The sequence below is a fragment of the Pogona vitticeps genome, chromosome 3, assembly GCF_051106095.1.
Source record: "Pogona vitticeps strain Pit_001003342236 chromosome 3, PviZW2.1, whole genome shotgun sequence".
Lineage (NCBI taxonomy): Eukaryota > Metazoa > Chordata > Lepidosauria > Squamata > Agamidae > Pogona > Pogona vitticeps.
This window is the reverse complement of record NC_135785.1, coordinates 78,509,612-78,530,464: the sequence shown is the minus strand read 5'-3', so window position 1 is coordinate 78,530,464 and position 20,853 is coordinate 78,509,612. Positions and strand designations below refer to the sequence as shown.

The 20,853-nt window shown below is 38.3% G+C and overlaps 1 protein-coding gene across 41 annotated transcripts in view; it reads right to left on the bottom strand.

Annotated features, from left to right (window-relative positions):
* Nucleotides 1–1,770: 1,770 nt before the first annotated feature.
* JAKMIP3 (Janus kinase and microtubule interacting protein 3) overlaps nt 1,771–20,853 on the bottom strand; it is a 145,691-nt gene continuing 126,608 nt past the window's right edge. For 38 of the 41 annotated variants that reach the window (XM_078391237.1, XM_078391226.1, XM_078391240.1 and 35 more), the window contains one exon: nt 1,771–6,311. The gene's annotated coding sequence lies outside the window, so the exon portion shown is untranslated. The remainder of the gene's footprint in view (nt 6,312–20,853) is intronic. The other 3 variants (XM_078391260.1, XM_078391242.1, XM_020786110.3) reach the window with 3 other exon arrangements.

The following is a 20,853-nucleotide window of genomic DNA, read 5'->3' as shown; positions in this document are numbered from 1 at the left end:
TTCCTTAATTTTGTCCAAGTTATGGGCAGAATAAGTAGAACGAGAAAACCCTAATAGTTCTGTTTTCAGTGCAATTGTAATGTAGTGTCTGATACACATTATCATTTCTGTCATGGAAACACTGTCTATGGCCTTTTTTTAAAAAAATAAGTTATTGTTTGTGTCGTGGAAACACTGGTTATAGCCTTTTTTAAAAAAAATAAGTTATCATATTAGACTAACTTAACAGTTTCAGTTTTCAAATGGTAGTTTAGGTCAAAATTTATATCAAAAGGAGGTCCCTTGATAGTAAATTTGAATTGAGGGTTTTCTGATGAATGAAACAGCAATAGTTCAGTGTGGGAGTTTTGCTTGCAGCCGATGTGAGCCCCAGGGCAATAAACTATCCTTGACTTCACATAATTTCTTCCCCTGTTGTTTTTTTGATATAGGGTTATAACTCTAACAGAGAACTGCTGGACAGAATTAGGTCATCATATTGCAATGCAAGTGAAAAGGTTGGCTGAGAGAGAGAGAGAGAGAGAGAGAGAGAGAGAGAGAGAGAGAATAAGCAGAAAAGGGAGAGATAACATTTATGCATGAACACCAAAAACTTTTTAATGCATCCTAGAATTTTCAACACACTTAGAAGAGTGTGTCCAGTTCCAGCCCCTCCGCCACTTCTTTCTTCATATGGGCAGCAATGAGTGTAAAGGGGAGAGGTTCCTGCCTTCATTTAGGATCTACTGATGAGTAAGAACCCTGCAAAACCTGGGTTCTTGCTCATGTGTAGAGCCTATGTCATGGTTGCATAGAGAAAATGCCAGTGGAGTTGGTGGGGCTAAGTACTGTCCTCTAAACATGTTGACAAAGGTAAATTCTACAATATCTCAGCAGGTGTGAAGTCCTTTGTTGCATCCAAGTCCTACCAGATCTAAAGTACATGCTTAAGAACTGGCCTCAAAATTATTAGGGTCATTTGTATGTGCAGCTAACTCTTCACAAAATGACACGAACAATTAATTTATCACTAGGACTCATTGAACTTTACGGAGGTTCCTTGTATTAAAAGGAAGCCAGAATCACATGTCCCTTTATAGCAAGAGGTAATATGATCTTTTTTGGGTACCTCCTTGCATGTGCTGATGTATTTTGGACCACAATAAGCTTCCATCTTAAAATTCACCCTTATCCCAAGTAATGTTTAAGACCTTTGGAAAGAAGGGAATGCAAGCAGATCAACCAACTGTTAATTCCTTCACATTATTACCTACATACTAGCATCACCTTGTTGTTGCTTTCATCTCCCCTTTCATCTCAAGATTAGGCTCATGTGTGGCAAAATAAAATGAAGTTATGGAAATGCATTGAATGTTAGGTGGAGGTTTTGGTTATTTAGCTAAGCCATAGATGTTCACTAAATGAATTGGAACCATGTAAAAGCTCTGGTATTTATGACTGGCTACAACCATGGGGAAACATATGTGGAGTTCCTTTACAACAGTTCCAAATGAGTGCCTGGATCTTGCCCTCCATGAACACCTTTGATCTTGCTATCCTTGAAGCTTTTGCTCCCACAGAGTATTTCTGCTTGTGAAATGGGAACGAGACAATGTTCACTGACATCTTACTAGGCAGCTTGCTATGCTTCCAAGGACCACCCTCTGAAGCATTGTAGAGGCAATGCTGGAGGGCTGTAAAGGAAATAGGGAATGGACAAAAGTAAATTCCTCTGTTTAGATGCCAAGCATCACCCACATTTGCTGAAGAATAAATACATCCAAATATGCATAGGTTTAAAAGTCTTTTTTTAATTAAAAGTTTACAATAATTTATGTATTTTACAAATGAATAGAAAGTCTCTGATATATAGCATATGAACCACAATACAAAAATATGTGTAAAATTTTGTACATGTGAGCCTATTTTAGGCTCATCAATTATTTCTTTAGCACTGAATCAAACATTTAAGTATTTTAGATATGATTATTATGAGATTACATTAGAAAACACAAAGAAAACATGGCATATTCACCATAAAAGAAAACTATTGTATATGTGTTTAGTTTTTACAGGCATTTACAGTAGTTCTTTAAATAAACTGTACAGTAATGATGAAGATGTGCTACCGTGTTTTCCCGAAAATAAGACAAGGTCTTATATTAATTTTTGCTCTCAAAATGCATTACGGCTTATTTTCAGGAAATGTTTTATTTTTTTTTAATGTACTACATTTATTCAAATGCAGTCATGTCATCTTCTGGTTGCTGCACAATGGTGGAGGGTGGGGTTTCACTTAACTAGGGCTTATTTTTGGGGTAGGGCTTATATTACGAGCATCCTAAAAAATCATACTAGGGCTTATTTTCAGGCTAGGTCTTATTTTTCGGGAAACAGGGTACACATATTTACAGTGTGATTTCCTGAGTCTAAACTAAATCCATTTCCATTCAGAAACACACAATGCACTGTAAAGGTGTAATGGTGCCATCACAGATGCAAGAAAATTTGGCACCCATCCACCAAAAAATAACTTTCAGTCACATTGTTTTTCTTCACAACAGGTGTTTAATATTAACAAGCTGTATAAGGCACTCAAGGAGATACTGAAGGCTACAGAGATTAAGCAAGCTGAATACTTTTAAATAACAGCCACAGTCCTTCAACAGCTTGAACTACAGGCATGAACCTGGAATATATAACACACAGTTACTGACAAAATAAGCAGCAGTTCAAATGGATTTTAGTTTAGACGTGATGTTAAAAAACTGACCCAGAATATACACAAAGTTGTAACTGATGGATGCAAACCATGTGTCAAATAGTGGTGAACAAAGCACATGGCTAAGGCTTCCTTGAAACTCTGTGGACTTACAATTTAATATAATGTACATGTATGTACTTCCAATATTTCCGTATTGTCTATTCTCCTGTATCAGAAATTCTACTAAAGTGTATGTCAGCTGGTCCATACATGACTGGAGCTTATCAGATGTACATGAGGAAGATGTGGGAATAAATCTATCATTTGAGAATCTAATGTGAATCAGACCTTTCATGTGTAAATTCCTATGCATGTTATGTTCAACTCATACATCACCTTCCCTAAATGTCAGGGAAACACCATTAGAATGGCATACTGTTTAAACAGGTTAATATGTACTTTCCAATTATTGAAGTCAATTATGCTCTTTGCTAGCTTTCCAACTAATGGTTATACATTATTTATCAAGCCAGCAATGAAATGATGTACATATGCACTGCACTGCTCCCTGCATACATGCAACATTACAGAGCACTGTGGCGCAGAATGTTATCCCAGCATGATAAACAAGTACTGGCTAAAATGTTTTAAAACTGACTAGACCAAACTGATGCTGGAAATGCTATGCATGCTAACACTGGAGTAAGCTCACATCTGAGTGAATGTGCATAGGATTGTGCCAGAAAATACCCTTGGAATAGAAACCTCCTGAGTTCTGCAATGTACCTGCAGCTTCTTCAAAATAATGATGGTTTCCTTGGAGCAGGCACAGCTACATGCATCTACTTTTGTGCATTCAAGAATCCCATAGATCATCATGATAAACATGGTTATGGCTAATGTGTGTTGCTGAAATGATTGGGAATTGTTGCTGGAAAATACAAATGAATTCTACAACACTGTCTTGGGCAAGTTCTTTAGGAAACTTGTTTGCTTCAAGTGCTTCACTGTCCCTACACTGCTGAACTTTTGTGAAGGAGGGCATTGACTTGTGCAGCAAAGTATTTCTCCAGATGTGGACCACTCTCTGCACTGGTGGCCATTTTTTGGGCATGAGTGCCTTGTCAAATTCAAAGGAAGAGGAGGCATTTTAAGGTGCACAATATGACAAATAACATGTCACAGTGGCAAAATGTTGTGTTGTTACATTAATGCCATATTAGTATAATCCATTCTAAGCAGTTCCCTTACAGTAGAATATGCCTTATGACTAGCTTGATTAGAGATACATTCATTCCGAATTATGTCCTACCAATATAAGGATGTTTTTTTCACACATCATTTGCAGAAAGCAGTAATGTAGATGTGGTGACCAGCCATCTCTGAGCCTCACCTTGCTTTCCTTGTTAGATGACTTGAATTCAGTGCAAGCAGAGGACTGCTCCTGGAGTTATCCCCATTTTATGTATCACTATCAACAATGAGAAAAAAGTGCAGCTCATCATGAACCCAGGATAATCCTTCCTAATGTAAAAAAAATCAGTGAATTAAAGACTGTCTTCCATGTGAGCATGTATATGAATGCAACACACGACATCTGTTTGAGTGACAGAAATTTCAAACACATTCATTGAGCCACTCTTCTGCTTAATAAAACATCTGTTTCCATATAAACAAAATCATCTTTATATCATTTATTTACATGCTTCTCTGTTCTATACAGATAAAGTTATGCTTCTTTTTTTAAAAAAGGAGGGGTTGGGGAGAATTGATAATTATAGGGCCATGAAACAGATACTGAAACATATATACAGCATGCGAAAACATGGCTGGAAAAGAAAGGTACTCCAGCCAGTTTTCAAAAAGACTTATCTTTACATTCTGAAATCCTGTCCAGTGCATTATATACTACCATGCATATCCAGATCAATAGCAGCATCTGCATCCTTAAGCCTTCTTATAAAGTTAGGCTTGTAATTTAAGGCATTTAAAAAGATGCCTGCACAGTACATTCTGTCAAGTATGAATATGTTTTAAACAGGATTCACTTTCACCTCCCAATTCCATTTGCTGCAGTTCTAAGTACCATAGAGTTTCCACAAAAGTGGGCTTCTCCCATTAAAGGTAAGGACAACCCAGCTAAGACAGGACACTTAATGCTACTTTGCCTTTGAAATCAGTGAAAAACCCATTGCACTAGGAACTCTATATATGCACAAGGAACTTTTTTCATTTTCAAGGTGTGTCTTAGTCGACTGTTGATAATCCACCATGCCCAAAACAGTCTCAGTGCATGTGCTTATTTAAATCTACAGATTCAAAACATTTTTAAATGGGATGAGTGTGGGTCTGCTGAGAAGAACAAGACCAGGAAAAACAGCACAGGTTTAGGGATAGCAGCAAAACGTACATTATCAGTGAACTACCAACATCACCCACTCAACCTCTGAACACAATCAGTGGGAGAGTTAGAGATGTGCTTATCAGTAGAAGCCTATACATGCTTACTCAGGAGTCAAGTCTCATTGTATTCCATGATACTTAGTCTTAAGAAAATGAATACATGTTTAAACACTTAATTTCTCTTCTTGAAAACATGTGGCATTTAAAAGCTATACTCCTAAGCACACTTTGTACGGCATAATTCCCAATGAGTTAAGTACTTATGCAGCAAGACACATGTGCTTAACACAATGGGTGGTATCCAATTAATCCTTCCAGTTGATAGAACTGCTTCTATCGGTGAGACAGAAAGAAGGAATCTGTAGCCCTCCCCTCACCCCAAGAACCCTTGAAATTTGCTCTGGTGCATTTTGTGGGACCCTCTGGTGAAGAAACAGCACAGTTACAAAGGGGATCAAAAAGTCTCATTGTGCATTTCCGCTCACACCAGGCAGGACTTCACCCAATAGGACTTCTACTTCTAGTAAGTAAATGTGCTTCGGATTGCAACTTATCATAATTTCTGAGTAAACGTGTTCAGGTTCATGCAGCAGTGATACTTAGCTGCAGATGGACTTTGCTGTAAAATGTAAAACGTTTGATGCTAATGTCCATAAGCACTGGTTTCCAATAAGATAATTTACTTATAGTCAAAACGGGTTAATGCAAATTCTTCTGGTTGGTCATCAGGATTTATTTTACACGGTCACAGCTGCAGATTTGGAGTATCTCTTAATGACCATGCAGTTGTGTTAATAAGTCATCTGGCTGGGCCATATATTTTCTCCTATTTTTCCTTCCATTCTTCTTATCCCACCTATGTAACAATTTACATTGTATGCTCCTAGTTTAGTCAGAAACATGAACGGCAGAAGCAACAATTTATGAAGCAGATACCCGCCCCCAAGTACTGTTGCCAAATTTGTTAACCTCATCACAGATTTTAGAATAACAAGGGCTCCTTATGTTGCAGGCTTGTAAGCAAAACTGTTCTTCTTCTTCTTCTTCTTCTTCTTCTTCTTCTTCTTCTTCTTCTTCTTCTTCTTCTTTTTTATAAAAACAAGTACCATATGGTTTCTAAAGATTTGCTTCTGTTTACTGAGATTTTGCATACTGTATTAGTCAGATTTCACTTAAATCATCCATATTCAGTTGGAACTTGCAGCATCCAGTTCCTGATCTGAATCTGAAAAGAAATACAAAAGTGACAAGTAAGTACAAAATTTTCACAATATAATTTAGGTTGAAAGAGCTATGATCCACCAAGTCAAATTCAGTGTATAAGGCATTTATGGAGGCCTATCAAGGTTTTGATAAGCATCTGATTTTGTTACCCAAGGGCTCATAAGCAACAATATATGCTGCTTTTCATGTGACAGAAGGTTTGCTATCATTAAATTATTCACAAAATAAACATATCAGGATTTTAAGGAATTAAATTAATTCAAAGAACAACTTATGGAAAGTGACTATCATTTCAGAGCTTGCTAGATCATCAGATAAGTTCAGATGAGCACTTAGCATTAACCATAAAAGCTGAATATGAGGCATGGTAAATTCTCATTGTTGTGAGTGTGAACTAACTAAATACTTAACATGTGGAATCACAAAATATCATTATGTGCCAATATAAATAAGTTTGTGGGTCAGGGAAACATATTGCTGTTTATTTGATATATATCCTATCTTTCTTTATGAGAGTTCAGGACAGCAAATTGATATAATAATGTAGAATTTTGCCCATGAAGTTTATGTTTCCATGTGTACTTTCAAAACAAAAGAAAATGCACAGATCAACAGCAAACCACCTTAAGGTACAGAGGCAGCTACAAACAGAGGCCCAGATCCTCCTCCCTAGTTACCCTGGAAAATTGTGTAACTTTTAGAAGCAGACTAAAATCATTTAAGAAATCATTGTAGACATTATCTGTTGCATAATGAGTTGTGGGACTCGCTGTACAGTTTACAGTATCTGTTATGATTTTTTATCTTGGGACAATTTGTCTAGAAAAGTATTCCATTTTGACATAGATTTGATTCTAAGGTGTGTTTAAATGACCAGCAGGCAATTCTGCTTTGACATCAGTTTTAGCATGCTACATTGTATCTCACACATTTCCTGGCGGCCTCTGTGTGGAAGACAAAGGAGGGGTGCAATGGAACAGAGGAGGCAATGAAGGAAAGTCTACTTGAGGTTTGCGATTCATCCCACTGTTCCTTTATATTATCTAAGTCCCAAAAACAAAATCAAGGAATTCAGCACAAAAGCATGTTGCAATTTTCACATTCAGTTTGGTTATCAGCCCGAAGATCATTGCCATGAATCTTACAGATCAAGAGTATATAAATACCTAAGCTTGAGCTCTTTAAAAAATCCTTTGTCCAGAATACCCTGGAAAACATAGTCGGTGAAAGGCTTCTAACAGAGTATTCTCAGCATCTGAAATAACCAGGGTTCTTTAAGAGAAGCTATGGCAGTCAAAGTAGTATAAAGCTGATGAATTAGTAGTTATACACCTTGACATTTCCCCCATCCTTTGCTTTATACACCATGGAGAGAGGAATTAATGAATCCTGGGCAGCTGATCCATTAAATCCCTAATGCATGCAACCACAGACATTCCTCTGTCTCTTGGGGCTATGATGAACCAACTGTCTCTTTCTATGCTGTCTTCTGGATTTTAAAATGTGCCCTGTGTGCAGGGCATACAGGAAAGCATACAGAGAAACAAGCAAACCTCTCACATGCAAGGAATTTAGAGAGAAAAGGTATGACTATGTAAAATACTTATTTTCCCCTAGACTCCATTACAACAAGGAATCACACAATTACTCTGAAAATGATGTAATGTCAATCGATACACCTTTATTTTGGGGTACATCAGTATTAGTATTCATAACAGTCCATGCTGATGTAAGAATTGAACAAATCATTTAACTCTAGCAAGACATGCATATTGAAGTCATATTCTAAATTACCAGCTTGAATTTTGGGGGCAATTTCCTAGGCTTTTTGAAACTGCAGTTTAAACCTAAGTATTCTAGTGTGTGTATGGAACATACTATTCATATTTCATTTCATTGCTAGAGACCTGCACTCAGCTGTGCCTTGTTCACTGAAATAAATGGGAAATCCATGCTCAGATGTACATTTTTGCCCTGTGTTGTAACCTTGAAACAAGACATAAGGACTTTCAGTAGTTTTATAGAGACTCACTTGTTTCTATGCAGTCAGTCTTCAAAAAGAATTTGCACTGTATCTGTCCTCAACCAACCAGTTTAACTTAAGAACTCATATTTGTTGCAAGCTCAAGAGAAAATGTCACTTTAAAGCAATGTTTTGAAAAGTGAGCACTGGAATTAAAAGTTGAATTACCAGAACAGTATGTTTTACTTCCTAAGAATTGTGACACCCAGGTGAATATTCAGAACGAGCCAGCAAATTAATTCCTTATAGATAATAGCTAGACAGATAAATAGACGGATTTCATGATAATTTATTTGAATGTATCACTGTGATCTGAAAATCACAGTTCCATGTTCTTTAGTAGGAAGTAGGAGGATAATCGTGAATGGATAAAATGATTTCTATCTGACACTCAGCAGATGGTCCATCTGTCCTTGCAGTCAATTCTCAACTGGGCATTAGACATATAAGCCACCATATGGCAAAGAAAAATAGCCACAGTGAGTATCAGAAATGGGTGTCTTTTATAAACCTATTTTTGAGGTCAGAGAAACAGATGTAACTGTATCCTCAAAGTGCAATAAGTTGCAATTGGCAACAATGTACAATGTACAGTTGCTCTTAGTAGCTGTGTATTTCACTACCTAATTGCAGTCTATTGTTCTCTAAGTTTGTTTTAACAGCACATTTCACTTTTAAGCATACATTCTCATTTATAACACATGCCCATACTCCTCACTACCTTTATTTGTGGTGGATTTTTTTCTGAACTTGTAAGATAATCTCTATCACTACTGGCATTTGTTCTTTCCAAATGAATCAGGGATGTAAACATTGAAACTCAGCACAATAAAAGTTTACTGTTTAAGTAATGTCAAAAACATGTTTCCGTCAATGAAAGCTTCAAGGCCAGTATAAGACATTACCATATTTTTTTACAGAAGAAAAAATACTGAAGGAAAAAGATCAGAGCAGAATAAATAACTGAATCAATCCATATACAAGAATACTCTAAATCAAATCTGGATGAAACGAGCAGGTTGATGCTGGATTTGCTCGTAGAGAACAGATTCATAAACCACTATCATGGCATACATATCAACTAAAGGAATACCTACTCAGCCAAAGATCTTTTCACCACTTCTTTGAAATCTGTTACAGAGGCTTAATTATGAGTCAGTCAATAATATATATTGATATTTTCTCATAGGTGGAAGGAGGGAAACACAATGAACTCAATTGCTTCCTAAATAAATATATGTAACTGCTAAATGAGCAGCTTAGTCAATATCATTTATTCAGAAATTCCTTTTTACAACAAGAATTTTCTTCCCATAAAGAAAGGTGAAATTTATTTTCCCATTTTCTTACTATCACCTAGACTGGCTTTTAGTTTCTTCTTGTATTTTCTTAATATTGAAGTTCAGTTGATACCACAGCTGTGTCGTCAGAACTGATAAATTTTGCCATTACTCACAGCTTGTGAGCAATGGCAAAATTTTGCTAGATGACTTGCTGGAAGAATACACTGATATTTCAAGAAATTAACCAGCTCCAGACACAGATGTTCTTCAAAGCAAAAAAGGTGAAAGGATAAAAATAAATGTTACTTAGGTATCTGAAAACTATGCAAAGTGGTGATATAAAAAGGACTTTCATTCAAGAGACAGTAGCCATATGAAGGTATTATAAAAGTATGTAGCAGCTAAATTTTCCATAGACAAAGAATGCTCTTCATGGCAGACACATGGAAGGTGATAAGAACAGTGATATGTTTGTAAGTGCCTAGAGTGGTCGTAAGACCAGATAGGCGGGATATAAATAGAATAAATTTTAAAAATGAAGGGGAGTTAGCAAGTTCACCCCTGGTTCCCCTCCTCACTCATTAGCTCTACATAATATTAGGAAGCTTAGGCAGGACTGAATGTTTGTCAGTGCCAGAAACATGATTTGCTGTAAATGTCATAATGTAGGCAAATTATAAATAAACCAGGTTTTAGCAGCTGTAAACATAAAGTCTATTACTGAAAGACTGAAGTGCTTTCTACATTTTCCAACATCTTTGATTGGAACAGAAATATCTAGCAGTTTTTCCTCAGAATTAGTTCCTAGTGGGAGTGGAACATCTGGCCTTTAAGCCTCAGCCTGTCCAAATAATCATCACTAGCCAAAGTATTGTACTTGGGTGGCTGAATACATATGTATAATTCATCTTTACAATGGTAGACCTGACAAGGCTGGATGCCCTTTTTACTGATGAATCCATGGTCATTTCCATTGCCATGAAAAGTGTGATGGATGCCTTCATTTTGGGAAGGGTACATAAGTAATCCCATGAATCTGAGCAAATCACTGTGATGCCAGCAATAATGGTATTATTCCAAGTTCTATGGTAATAAGGTAACTGGCTATTCTTCATGCTGCCTTTCTTACCTTTCCATTTCACATGGTATAATGTTTTGGAAAATGGGCCAATTGATGGGAAGTCATGTGTGATGAGAAGATTTCCATGAACATCACCTTTGTAACTCTGGTTGTGCATTCCTGCATCTGATCAGGTTTTATGTGCCCCAAGAGTCTATCTCAAAGCACAAGCCACATCATCAGCACTTATGAGACATTTACTTTTGTCCTGGGAGTTCTTGAAAAACCAAGAACAGTGGGCAGTGTTCGATATCGAGGATCGTCAATATCGAAAGGGTCGGTATCAAGGCGTGTCGAACTGGAGGTTGCTGTTGGTGTCGAGACAGCTGTCAAGGTGCTAAAGGCATCAATGGACCACACTGTACTATGGTGGAATAGGCAGACGCCAGTGACACTGAGCAGGATGAGTGTTCGCGGTTCAATAGTAACTTGCCAGTGCTGCAACATGGCCGGAGCTGAGGAGTATTGATCAGCTTGGTTGAGGATCTTAGGTGCCGGCAGATAAAAGGTGACAGGTGGTCCTGAGCGATCATGGCAGTGCCGCTGGGCCAGGAAGAGTGACTGGCTGATAGTGTTTGGCGGGCTTCTCCATTAGGTGCTGATCAGGGCAAAAAGCATCCCAATGATGGTGCTGAGCATGATCACTTTCCCCACGAGAAGGCAGGCAGATGCTCATATAGGCTTAGTGTCTTCGTTGATGTGCAGGAAGCCAAGGTAGTAGGCCTACAGGGGCAGGCTAAGGCACAGTTTCTGTTTGTGTTTAGTGCCATGGATATCTGACAAGGCAATTTGTGAAGACTCACTCGGAGAGCCCAAGGATTGTTGTGGACTATCAGGGGAAGCCGTGAATTGATCAACACACTGTTCCCATTCAGGAAACTGCAGTGGTGAGGTTGATGGGATCGAAGTGCCTCCTCATCTGAAAGAGAACTGATGTAGATGAGGTTTCTAGACTCCAGTGGTTGTGGAGTCGAGGAAACGGCTTTGGAAACCTTCGATTTCAAAGACTTAGCCTTTTTCGGAGGTGATGGTTCCGGTGCCGAGAAAGCGCCCATGGACGGTTTTCTCTTAGAGGCTGTTGTCAATATCAAGGGTTTAGACGTCTAATGTTCAGGATTGTGCACTCACTTGACCATTGATATGGAAGGCAAAGTAGGTTACTGGTGATTGGAACAAGATGGAGTAGCTGATGGGCGCTGATTTGTCACTTTGGAACAGCTTCATCCATGGCTTTAGGGATTGCTCCCAGAGTCAAAGCTTGAGTCTAGAGAGGCGACTGGCGAGAACTCTGAGTTTAAAGTTTTTGCCGTGAGGGGACGAGGAAGTTTGATGGCCTCACCAAGGCAAAAAAGGCATTTAGGGAGCCCATCAGAGAGCAGAATCTTGTTATCACAGGCTACACAGCTTTTAAATGGGCCTGAAAAGGCCATGAACTGAGAACTGGTTTTCAAAAGAAAACAACGGGGGGGGGGGACTTCGGCCCTAAGACAAGAGCTTATCTTGTTTTGAAAATAATAAGGATAATAATAATAAATAAAGTTCAATAACTTTCCTACTTTCGTTTTCAAATTTCTCACAGAAGCAACAATCGAGGCTCTCAACGCAGCGGATGAAAGAAACTGAAGGGAGAGCCTTGGCGCCAAGATACATATACCAGGGGGGAGGGGTCTATGCTAATGAATTTTCCTTTGCTACCGCAAAAGCTCTAGAATATTCCGACGAGGCTCCGTGCATGCGCGGATTACCCATAGTGTGATTCACAGAGGCCACGAAGAAGAATAGGAGGAACAGTTTCTAAGCACATAGTTGGGTTTCCCTTTAGAGATGAGAATCAGGAACTGATCCCCTCTCGGTGGCCTGTTCCTTTAAAAGGGGACTGTTAAAAATCTGAAGTGCCTTAAATATCCCATCAAACTAGACAGGCACATTTGACAGTTCAGTGTAATTATTAATGTATTTATAACATATGGCTATAAAGCACTTTAGGATTATTATTATTTTAGTTCTGAAACTAGCTTTAATGATCTCTTAAACTCATAAAAAGTGCTGTGGACCAAAGTTTCAAACAAACCCTGTTATTATTAATCTGTATGCATTCAACTGCTACAAACTTAGAAAGTAGCAGCCGACTAAAGCAAATGACAAAAAGCAGATGTCATTTTTGGCTGCTGTCCATGATCATCTTTTTGAGCTTATACAGGAAATTAAGTCATACAGATAAAAGCAGTACAATGCAAGTTGTGACTCCTTTGGGGTTTCTAAATGAACAACACACTAGTAAAAATCTAGATGCAAAATGGTATGAGAGTGTGTATCATCAATAAGCCTAAAGGAAATCAGAAACGGACAAGCTATAAAAGTGTGGCTCATAAAAACAGTAGGATGTTAGATCACTGATGTCTAGAAGTCCTGAATAAGGATGCTTGTTAAGCCAGCAGACTAATTAAGTTAAGCCCCCACTCTGGCCCCTGGAAATCCTAATGGTAAATGTGCTTAGGAAGGATACATTGACCCCAATGGAAAACAGAATTATGTATGTCCTCAGTTTTATGAGCATCTGAATTTCAGCTCTATTACTATCTATCCTTAAACTTCTCCAATCTCAATTTACCATCCCTAAACAGGTAAGAGTAAAGTCAAACACAGAGATAAAAGATTGTAGATTTAGGTTACGGGCTTTTAGAAACAAAAAATTACTTCTTCCCAACTTTTTCTTATTGGTTCCTAACTGGAAATGCAACCAAACAATTAAAGCCGTCTTGGGTCCTTTTAAGGAGAAAGATGGGGTAAAAATATTTCAAATAAAATAAACAAACAAACATATATTTAGCTTGGAAAACGGGTCAGTCTTTTGTTTTCATTTCAAAATTAATAAAAAGGAACCAAACTGTTGTCAACAACTTGCTCATATGTAATATGCATTTATATGTTATAAATACATATTATGATGCCTTTAAAACAAAATATGTAGTATTACTATATTTTTCTTTCTTCTTTTCTTTTTTCTTTCCTGGCCATATGAACAATGCATTAGTTTTATGTAAAAGAATTTTAGAAGTTTTTCTTTCGTGCTGCATCACTGTGTTTTTATGGACACAAGAGTCTACTATTAACTCTAGCTCTATATGGACAGTTGTTTATTTGTAGGGAGAGAATGGGCAAAATTCTGTTGGTGTAACTTTCCATGGCATAACCAAGCTCTGTTGCTGTAAGCATTTGATTTCAAGTAATTAAAAGCTTCCTAAAGTAATTAGAAGCTTCCCATCCCCGATCCAGGAGAATCTGGACTGCTGCTTGAATTCCAGCAGCATTTTCTAAACTTTTAAAAGCTCACTCTCCATCCCAGGGCAACCAAAAGCTTTCCCAGACAAAAGGTCAGCTCTAGGAAGCCTCAGAACCTGAAAGGAGGTGGAGAAGAAACTTTAAATTGCTTTAAATTAAATGCTTCCAATGCCTAATCAGAATTATGCCAATACAAGATTACACAAAAGGATTCTGCCCAGCATTAAGCAAAATATGAGTTTGCTTATGTTGAAACAAAGCGTAATGTTTGCTGCTTACATGTCTACTGTAGACTGAGTTATTCTAATATATATGTAATCAAGTGATGTGCAGAAAATTTACACTTACAGGTCCATTGTAAAGACTTACAGAAATGCGAAATGTAAACTGATGTGTCTTAAGATACATATTATCAGTGCTTACTCTGTTCCTGAACAAAGAATAGAATCTGTCAATTTGACTAAATATCTACTAGTTTTAAGTGCACCCACCCCTGCTCTTGATGCAGTTCAAAATATAAATTAGGATGGAAGTCAGTCAATCTGGAAATATCTTTCTCATACTCTTAGTTTAAAGAAACACTATTAAGATACAGTGGTGCCTTGACTTACAACCTTAATCCGTTCTGGAATTATGGTTGTAACTTGAAATGGTTGTAACTCGAAGCACCATTTCCCATTGGAATGCATTGGAACGCGATTAATCCGTTCCGGCCGGGGAGAAAAATTACAAAACAAAGCAAAACAAAACACTGCAAGCCCCATTGGAACGCATCGAGGCTGGGGGAAAAAAATCACTAACAACAACAACAACAACAACAATAATAATAGTGATGATGATGATGATGATGATGATGATGATGATGATGATGATGATGATGATGATGATGATGATGATGATGATGATGATGCAAGCCCCATCGGAATGCGTCAGGGCTGAAAAAAATCACCAAAAACCAAAATAAAAATTTTAAAAATGCAAGCCCCATTGGAACATGTCAGGGCCGGGGGAAAAAATAAGCAAAAACCAAAAATAAATGCAAGCCCCATCAGAATGTGCTGGGGCTGAAAAAAATCACACACACACACACACAAAACAAACAACAGAGCAAGCCCCATTGGAAGGCACTGGAGCTCCAAAAACACACACACACACACCAAACACACCCGAAAAATCACAGCACAGAAACATAACCCTCCCCCAGCCCAAACCCACCCTGCAAAACCCTGTAAATGTACTTGTTCAGAAGCAGAAACCAGCACCAGGCAGCCCGAAGCCTCCTTCGATGCACTCACTCTAACCGTTTGGGTGAAAGAGCTACAAAGAAGCAGCCTCTTCACTGACCAACAAATGGTTAGTACATTTGAATTCCCTGCCTTTTCCCCCACCTTTTTTCCTGTCGTAACTCGAAGCTCCGATCGCAAGTCGAAGTAAAATTTTGCGACCAGAGCTGGTCGTAACTCAAAATGGTTGTAAGTCAGGACGGTCGTAAGTCGAGGCACTACTGTATAGGAAACTCTGCTATTATAGGAAAAGTTATGAATGAAAGCATGGAATTGGAAGAGTAAGTGGACAGGAAAGTTAAGAGTCTGACTTAAAGCTATTCCAGCCATAAAATCCAAGGTTACAGCAGGAAAATAAGTTCAATCAACACCCCTCTCATGGTTCACGTTTTGTAGAAGAGGGAAGCATCCCAGTGGCATGAGTTGAGGGTAATGGATCAACTCAGTTTTTCTCCAATAAAATCCTTTAAGAGTACAGGTTGCTGTCCTCTGAAGATGCTGGCCACAGAGTCTGGCGAAACATCAGGAGGAACAACCTTCAGAACATGGCCAAAGAGCCCGAAAAACCCAGAACAACCAAACTCCTTTAACTTTCTTGGTTCAACAAATATGCTAAATGTTGCCAAAATCCTGTTATTTTGGATGGGGCACTTTGATGACAGCTCTCCATTAGAAAAAAGAATATGTTTATATTTTTAAAATGGATTTTAAAAGTGAAATTATACATTTCTCATAGTGTGTCAAGTTGCACACTACTAATAATCATTCATTTCAGAATATCTGCCAAAAATCAGAGGACTCTGGTTCTCGAACTGGTTCAGCTCATTTTGTGTTATTTGGCTGACAGCGGTGGAGAAATGTGAAGACGACTACTTTATCAACAGAGACCACAGATTTGATGAATCTAATTACCCGTTCCACTGATCACATATACTGTATGTTGAAAACGTAGCTGCATGTGGGCCATGCTCTGACTGTTGAGAAGTTGAACAAAATTGCAGAGACAAATAGAGAAAGCTGCAAAATACCACATCGTCTTCTGTACTCCCCACAGGCTGTCTATCTCTGCTCATCTTATCTCTCCTTAGCAGCTAACTGCCCCCATTCCTCCCCATTGCAGAGTCCTGGGAAAAATGAGGTACAAACCAGAGACATTAACAATGGAGAAAGGTAGTTGCTACCTCTATGATTCCTCCATTTTACTCCATCTGTCTCCAAGTTAGCCTTCAGTACTGGGAGAGAGGTTGATGCATAGTTATTTATGAGCAATTAAGGTTGTCATACAAGTTGTCAACTTCCAGAAACATTTTTATTCACACTGAATTTTAATACATGCTTTTGCCTCCACTGTACATATGGCACTGTCCCTGGTACTCAATGAAACAGAGGAAACAGTGGATGCACTAAAATAGTGCTGAATATTTGAGTGATATGTGCATATGTATTTTGATTGAGACCTTTGGCTCTTTTTGCTAATTCTATCCTAAAGTAAACAATCCAATGCTTGTCAGTGATACAGAAACATTTTGTTTGTAAGCCCTGTGTTTGGAAATTGCTACAAAACACTGTAATTTTAGCAACTGCAATAAGTTTGTCCCTTATATTGCATGTCACAGCAAACTAAAATACTTCCTACACAAAGGATATTTTGTACAACAAAACAGTTGAAACTGAATTCACATATATTAATTTTGTTGTGTGCATATGCACACCAGGTTGATCCATGAGATCCTGTGAAATGATATACTATGTGAAACAGCTGTATTCCTTAGCTCAGGGGTGGTCGAGTTTAGGGGGCTGAGGATGTGTGTCAGATTTATGCAGTCACTCCCCTCCGTGGGCTGCAAGAAGCCTTTCTGGAAATTTTTAGCAGAAGGTAAATGTAACCAAGAACTGCCTTTAACTGTTGTTACAACTGTGCGGGAGAGTGGGCCTTATGGACAACCCCAGCTCATATAGTAAGTACTGCTGCTCCTGGAAGCGTCTAGGATCAGAATAATAATTGTTTGAGGGTTTTGTTTTGTTCGTTTGGCTGCTTTTGCCTAGGGGTCACAAAATGTCTCTGTGAGCCACATTTTGTCCAGCCTTGCTTTAGCTGAACAGAAATTTCTGCCATCGTCTCTCTTGGACACACCAGCATCAGCCTCAGGACCTCACTCCTTTCTCTCACAGTGTTCATATCAAAAAGATACCACTGCAATAGTAATTTTTAAAATGCCTTCATAAAGGAGTTAATCTGCTAGTTTGTCTCCTTTGACACGTACCAGCTTTGTTTCATGCAGAAGTGTAGGCAGCATTCTCATCATTATTATTCCATTCTCTACTGCTAACGGAATGCCCTGCAACAACAACAAAACAACAACAAAAGCAATAACCACTCCTTTCTTTTCAAGGGCCTCTGGTGCTGTGCAGCTTGCACAAAGCCACACAGGCTGTCTCTTCTCTGAGATGGCACAGTGTGAAATCAAACTCTCAACCACAGCCAGCTACTTAACTTACTGATCTATTGAGCCTGGAGTATTGTGTCCAGTTCTGGGCACCTCAATTCAAGAAGGATGTTGACAACCTGGAACGTGTCCAGAGGAGGGCAACCAAAATGGTCAAAGGTCTGGAAGTCATGTCCTATGAGTGGCGGCTTAGGGAGCTGGGAATGTTTAGCCTTACAAAAAGAAGGTTAGGAGGGGACATGATAGCCAGAGGAAGGGACAGGTTTGTTTTCCATGGCTCCAGACAGTAGGACAAGGAGCAATGGTTTTAAACTAGAGGAAAAGAGATTCCACCTGAATCTCAGAAAGAACTTCCTGACAGTCAGAGAGGGTCGGCAGCGGAAAATGCTGCCTGAGTGTCCTTCTTTGGAGGTTTTTAAGCAGAGGCTGGATGGCCATCTGTTGGGAGTGCTTTAATGGAGTTCCTGCATGGCAGGGGGTTGGACTCGATGGCCCCTATGGTCTCTTCCATCTCTGTGATTCTATGATTCTATGAGCCAACCTCTGTATTACATGATACTGGTAAATAGGTATTTTGGTTATATAGGGGAAACACAGTCACTTTTATAGATATAGAGGGCTACAACGGAAAACAACACATTTGGAATGGTGGTCAATCGTTAGCATCATTTTCCCCTTAGAATTCTATTTAGTAGACAGCTTTACTGGATAGGAATTTGAAGCTCAGCCTTCTGCACTCAAACCAAGCATGCTATCCACTTTACTAGATACATATGCGTGATGAAAATAGGTCAGAATAAGTGAACAGGATTAAGGAATGGACTATGTATTGTAGTATATCCAGTATAATGTGTCAAAAATGAATCAATAAGAGAAAGAGATCGTGTGTGTGTGTGTGTGTGTGTGTGTGTGTGTGTGTGTGTGTGAGAGAGAGAGAGAGAGAGAGAGAGAGAGAGAGAGAGAAAGAGAGAGAGAGAGAAGACAGACGGACAGATAAGTAGAAAACATGACATATGAATTCAAACAAGCTTTGAAACACTGCTTGTTAATGCATGTCAGTGCATTTCATGTAGTCATTTCTACAAAGTAGTCATAAAGGAAGAAAGCATTTAAATAAAAAGGAAATTGGGATAGCCCAGGAAACAGATGGCTATGCAGGGACCAAAGTCTGACCCCACTAAATATGGGTATCATTTTCACCATTTATTCTTTTTGGCTTGTGGTCAAGTAATTGGATTAGGGATCATTATAATCTGGATTTGAATTTACAAGAAGCACAAACACAATTTAGACAATTATCACTTAACTCAGTCAGTTGGAAAACTTTCATCAAATAATGGTATTGTTTGAACTTCATCTAGGATATTTTACACATTTTATGCTATGCGTTATTTATCATCAGGCCTCACTGATGTATGATGTGGAAGGAAACGTTTAAGATTTGGGGTTCCCTTAACTAAACCACAGTGTTTGCTTCCTTCCAAAACTAATATTAAAAGCATTTTAAATATAATGCAAAAAATAATAATTATGTGCTTTCAACAGATTAGCCCTTTGGAAATCCAGTCTGGTTGTAGGGGGAGAAAAGCTTTTTTGTTATGCACTCTTGTTAAATATTCATTAATAATAAATAGAATTAGAGGCTAGCTGACAAATTATATTTCTTCCTGCCTGGAAATATCAGACAGAACTGATTAGATTTTAAATGGCATTTCTTTCATCTTTGACCCTCAATGTGAATCAGGAAAATGAACATTTTGACTGATTAATTTCTTCCCTGCATGGTCGGAACAGTTAGATGTAAATAATTCTTGTGTACATAAAATATTTGAACTGACAGATCACTAATTGGTATTTGAAACATAAACTGGAGTCCTAAATTGTAAAGTGAGATTAAAATCTGCAAAAATGCAGTTTTGGTGGCAGCTGTGGGGCTAAGAGCAAATAAAAGTTACTCCTAAAACACAAAAGAAAATGCTTCTTTTGTTTGGACATTCAAACTGACAAGATTTCAAGTCAAAGGCACTTCTTGCTGCAAACTTATGTTGAGAGTGGGGTGTAGTATAGCATCCAAAACAAAACTGTGCTAAGTCATCTTTTGGTCACATTTCACATCAGAGAAGAACTCAGCTGCTTATTCATACAACAAGAAATGGTAATGTGCTCAATGCTTACTTTTAGCTTGGTTTTCTCCCCAAAGAAAGTCTTTTTCTCCCAAAAGAAAGTCTGTTAATAGCAACAGAAATTGCTGTTATTCGCAAGCTGAATATAAGCCAACAAGGCAATTCAGCTGCAAAAAAGGCAGATGCTCTTTTAGATTGCATTAGTTATCATAATCACATGAAGTACTAAAGTCCCTCTATTTGCCACTGGTTTAGTTTCATCTGGAGTACTGTGCCCTTTAAGAAGGCTGCAAACAAACTAGAACAGGTTCGGAGGAGGGCAATAGGAATAAATGATCAGGGGACTAGAAACCAAGCCCTATGATGAAAGAATGAAAGATCTGGGCATATTTAGCCTTTATGAAAGAAGACTGAGGGGAGATATTCTAGGACTCTGCAAATACCGGAAAGATTGTCATACAGAGGAGAGCAGGATCTGTTCTTAGAATGCAATCAGATGGACATATAGCTCACTTTTTGGATTCTTTTGGTGCAATTTGGATCAGTCTCTTTTCCAGAGACCACGTGAGTTACAGGCACTAGCAACACATCTCTTTTGCATACTGTTACACTGCTTTCTGGAGCAGCGCCAGAGCTCTTGTTTTGTTTTGAAATCATTGGGGGTGCTTTGGTTTATGCCATTCAATTGTATGTGAGGTTACCTATATCATTCCCAAACAGTACTGCAGGTGATGTTTTCCTGGGCGGCAAGCCTGCGATGTATGCAGTGGGGTGTGGCAATAAAGGGTACAGTAGAGAAACTCCTCTATTTTCATATTCTCACAATTTTAATTTTTTTCCTAACTGATGCTGTGCTATACAAAATACATTGGAAATAGCTTTGCTAGACTAATCTATTAGTGTAGTACTGTGTCACTTACGTAATAAAATAAAATGGAAAGTTGCCCATGGGGAGAATATTTTCTTGTGCATTACATGCAGG